Consider the following 5782-nt stretch of genomic DNA (forward strand, 5'->3'; position numbering starts at 1 on the left):
ACCTTATGTTTGTATCATGTATGATGCACTGAGAGAAATAAAGAATTTGCATTCAAGAAGGAAATGTTTAAAAGTAAAATATTCATTGAAAAGTTATACAAAAATTCTACATCTAAGAAGAACACCTTGATCATGACGGAAGGAGAGATAGAGATGGTGAATTATCAAGACAAGAGCTGATAACATGAAGCTTGTTTAATATAGCTTTGTCCCAATATGATATCTATTCAGGAGAAATAAATTTATATGTTGAGGATTTAAAATCACCTTTTGGTTCAGAATTTAAGGGCTATTTAACCACAACATCTAGTTTGTCATTACCTCGTATTCCTACGTGGCTTGATATCTAACATAATTTGACTTAGTTTTTAAAAATATCATAAAATAACAAAAGGAGTTTCTTAATCATTATATCAACCGACTTCAGATTTTTTATTGATAATATAACGGAGAATCTGAACAAAAATACAAATTTATTACTATTTTGCTTAAGCAGGAAATATAGATGCATTAGCAAATAGTCTAAGTCCATATGTAAAATGATTTCAAAGACTTTGCAACCATCATTTGGGCCGGCTGTTTTTACTATCTGTGCGATTATAAATATAAAACCATGATGATAATCTTAGAATTTAAGACTAGTTATAGACATTGAAATGTTGAAGCATTTCAGCAACACAACTTTATCTTTTGGGAGTTACCTATTATAACTATAATTAACAAACCATCGAACTTTTGTGAAAAAGTCTTCGTCAACATTTCTATTAGTGAAAAATTGAAATTAAATTGACTTAATCTAAGAAGTAATCTTTCTGTCAGATTAATGTTTGAAAATGAAAGTTTTATAAACGAAAATGAAAGTTTTATAAAATTAACCATAACGTATTTGTATGGCTGCATGGCCACCGTGTATATGCAGTAACGCCGGAATGTGAAAATAACGTACGATTCGTGCAATGAGTAACACAGAATTGTGCAATAAATGGCGGATATCTGGCGGTAAGAAAACTGGCCAATTTATTTTTTTATTTAGCCGAACTGAAAAAAATCAGTAGCGACATAAAGCTGCGAAGACATAACTCTTTATCACTCATCAAGATTATATCCACGAAATTATTTACTTTTCAAGATCATTTATGAAAATGATGGCTTGACCACCGTTTTGAGTGAGACTTTTTGCCGGCTCTTATAAGTACAACAATGCATATTTTACCGTATAATTTCGATTTTTGTAGGCAAGTGACATAAAGCTAACTTCTTGTGATAAAGACAATTGAAAATAAACTGATAAAATTTGATTCAAGTCGTTTATATGAGGTAACGCCGATGTACGTGAATTGTGCTTCGCAGTAACGCCGGAAAATGTGCTTTTTTTTCTTATTAATCCAGAATTTTTTACACAGGTTTAACGCTTTTATCGGCGAATATTATCAAGTTATTCGCGACCTATTGTCAATGTATTTTCTTCGTAACTTATTACAAATATATTATAATTAGATCTTGACAAACTTTCAATATTTTGATTGCATATTGTAACTTAGTACAATTTGATAATTGTGAAATAAAATTATTATTTATGAACATGCTCCCAACGTCTGATCTTGTTAGAAAATAAGAACAACAAACTTAGTTTGCAAATAAATTAAATATAAAAATAATAAAAAACAATCAAGAGAAGAAGTGTCTGTATATTTTATGCCTGAAATAATGCACCAGCAAAGCTTGAAAGTCTCCATATGTCCTTTCTTGTGTTGGCGTGATGTGAAACCCAACCAAAACAAATATTTGGCTGTCTCAATTTGTTTGGTGAACTTTTGTGAAAATGGATTATTTTTTTAATTATTTTTTTCTTTATTATAAGGATGTAACTTGTAATCCAAAGATATTTTCTTAGAAACTATTATTGTCCTCTGCTAAAGTTTAATAAACTATAACCCTTAGGCTACTCTTAGGGTTTCTTATTATATGTTAACGTGTTTAACGTGTATGGGAAAAAACATATGAATCTACCGTAAGACTTTATGCTAGGCATTACTATAGACGTTTAGACAGAATAGACAGAATAAATATTTTATTATTTTCAGACTTGAGCATATGCTCCTCATCTTTACATAAATACAGTATATATCAAGGTATCACATAAACAATACAAAAGTATGAATATTCTTATAAAAATATATATACACATCAGTTCATAATTATTTATCATGAGAGTGATATATTATAATGGTTATTTATACAAAGTCGGATTACAATTATATTATTTTCTTAATATATCGAACAATTGTTATCCCGGCAAGAGAAATGCACTTGTTATACTTTTAAGGCTACTTAGTATTTCCAGAGCAATATTATATTGAAACAAGATAATGACCCTAAAAGAGACCACCGGTACAGAACCAGGTCACATCCATACGAGTGACCATTTGCTCACTCATGTAGCTCATTTGTAAAAATAATTTACATTGTAAATATCTAATAGCAATCTCTCAGACTTTGAATGAACTGTTCCAAGTTCACAGCTGAGCAAAACCATTTCATAAATTTACCAGGTAAAGGGTAACTTAGACTAAAGATAGGTTGAATATATTTTGAATATATTTTGGTTACTTACTCAATGAACATGTATATGGAGAACTACTAGAGATGTGTTGTGGACGATTTCATCTATCCATACCATGAAGGTCTAAAAGTGGACTTCTTCATTTCTAATAATAAATAAAGAGTGAGAACAATGAAAAACTCTATAATCTAACAAAGCCCATTTTCATAACTATGATATCAATAGGTATTGAGAAATTGGTACCCCATTGCTATCCCGTTGTTTCCTTGAGTAATAAATTTTTCAGCAGTGCTTCGTACTCACTTCAACAAAGACTTATATTATGAAGCTTATAGCTCTGTGGTTTCAGGGAAGGATTCTTTTTTCTACGCAGTCAAACTAAAATAAATTCTGTAGAAAATGAATTAAAGTATCCCCACAAAAATATATTTGAAAAGTGCTGATACTTGGCGATTAATGGTGTTTAACATGTGTAACAGGTCAGTGCCATATATGAAAAGAATCACATTTCCGGTGTTACAGCGAAGTAATATTCACGTACATTGGCGTTACCTCATAAAAAAACGATTTAAATCCCATTTCATCAGCTAACTTTAATTTTCTATATCACCAGAATTTTAGTAAATGTCACTTGCCTACCTAAAATTGAAATTATACCGTATAATATGCATTGTTGTACTTATAAGAGTCGAAAAAAGCCAAAATCTCGCTCAAAACGATAGTCAAGTCACAATTTTCACGAATGATCTTGAAAAGAAGAAAATTTCGTGGAAATGATCTTGATGAGGGATAAAGAGTAATATCTTTGCAGCCATATGGAGCTATTCATTTTTTTCAGTTCGGTAAAAAATATATATATTGGCCAGTTTACCTCCTGTCAGGTATCCGCCATTTATTGCAAATTTCTGCGTTACTTATTGCACTAATCACGCGTTATTTTCACATTCCGTCGTTAATGGATATACACGGTGATGGCATATTATCATATTTGATGTATAGAATAGAACGAACTCAAGCAATATTTTTACTACCAAGTATCTCCAAACAAACCTGCTTTTTAACCCATGCATGATTCTTTTGCCCGATAATACTATACACAATACAGGTAAATAAAACACAACAACGCTTAAATTGGATGACATGTGGAAATACTTCATATTAAAATATTAATACTTCCAATCTCGTTAAAATGCTGTTAAACCGCAGGGTTTCAAAAGCGCCTGCTTCATCATCACTATTAAATAACAGTTATGATTTTATATCCTATAAACTCTTCAGGATGAAAACGTGTTTAAATTTTATAAAATATATATTATTTTGTTCTGCGTTGAGATGTATAATGAGATATATTGAGGGGAAAACATTGTCAAACAATTACATGATAATAATTAATTTTCTTTAATCGTTAAATCTTGCAGACGTCGTAGTGATGAATTACGCAAAAATCATTTTCAAAACACATAAGGACTAGCTGTTGGACTTTACATTAAAACGTTTCTTAGCAATCATAAAAAGTCTCATATTTAATTTAGTTTTACCAATGAACTATGTTGCTATATCAGTCAAATATATTTGTTAAAAATAAATATAAAATTTAAATATGAAAGTGGGCGGTGTCAAACTCATATTTATTGTAAGGGGCTTCTTTCGCCATATTGTTTGAAAAATCTGAAAAATACAAAACACTTTTGTTATACATGTATTTTGTTTTGAAAACTATCCCAAATGATAGAAAATGGTCTAACTAAGAAAAAGAATCCGAACACCAATATCTTTTAATTCAGTCATTAACGCTGTACGGACGTTTAAAGAGCGTTTACGTTTGACGTCACAATGTAGCGCTAAAATATCGTGTTGCAAAACAAGACAATAGCGCTGTACAATTGCAGTTGCGTAGCAAGCAAGGGGTGCGTAACCATATTTCTTTGATAATAAAATTAAATAAAAAGGTTATTTTTTTTGTTTTTCTTGGAATATGGTACAAAATGTATATATTTTCACTCAACATGATAAAATACTACATATATAAAATACCCGGCTCGTGAAAATATGGGGCATTTTATCATGTTTCGTGAAAATATATTCCACATTTCACTCAAACGAAAAAATATCCACTTAACATGGATATTTTACTTTAGCCATGAACAAATAATCTTTTATTTATATAGCATTTCTTTAAAGATAGGACATCTTTGTATTCATGTTCGCACTCTATTTTCGGGTGATTCTGAAGTTGTCACTTTCTATTTATATAATGATACATGGCGCTGGCTTTATGTCATTTCATTATTTGTTTTATGTTTATATTGTTTACTTAAGCATTTTTGCATTGAACCATTTTGTGGCTGGCTCAAATTACTTTTTCCACTCTTGAAATATAGTATCCTGATAAGAACAATTCATGAACGAGGAAAATTTCCATGAATATGAAACGTTTACATGTAATTACTTATTTGATAATGGATTATAAAACCAAACATGTTTCGCCTACTCGACTCATCAGTGTGTATAGTATAATAATTAATATACTATTTTATGGGAATAATTTATACTTATTTTTGTTTATACATATTGACGATTTAAGATTCGTAATTATTTTAAATATGTGGTCTTTTCAGTTTGTATTTACAGATATTTATACAGGATTTTTTATATAGACATAGCTGAATTATTAAACAAATAATCAACGAAAAACTAGATAAACATTTTTTTCTCAACAATTTTAATGCAATGAAACTGATAGACGTAAAATGTCTAGCTTGTCTGATAGCAATGTGTTACTTAACTTTTTAAATTATGTTTTGCTTTCTAGATGGGATAGAGTAGTTTAGAACTAGAACATAATAAAACCAATATGAACAAAAAGCAAATATTTACATATATATCTTTGGTATATACATATATATTTTATATGTAGCACCGAAATGTTGAAAACTATGTCTTTATCAGCATTCATAAGACAGTAAATGTAGCAACAGATGTATTTTCCCATAAATCATAAATACCAGTAATAACAGAAGAATACTTGACAAAAATTGTTAATTTTGTAATGATGATTACTTAGGTTAAGTGATGCGGTGTGAAACAGAAAACACGTAGAAAATTGTAAGGCAGAACTCTTCACATCATCGTTTGGATTTCTGGAAATGGATGCCGTAGTAATTCGTGCCAATAATATCTTATTATGAATTGTTTTCCTGTTAATGAAAGTTAAAATCT

The sequence above is a fragment of the Ruditapes philippinarum genome, unplaced genomic scaffold, assembly GCF_026571515.1.
Source record: "Ruditapes philippinarum isolate M1 unplaced genomic scaffold, ASM2657151v2 ctg7381_1_1_1_1, whole genome shotgun sequence".
Lineage (NCBI taxonomy): Eukaryota > Metazoa > Mollusca > Bivalvia > Venerida > Veneridae > Ruditapes > Ruditapes philippinarum.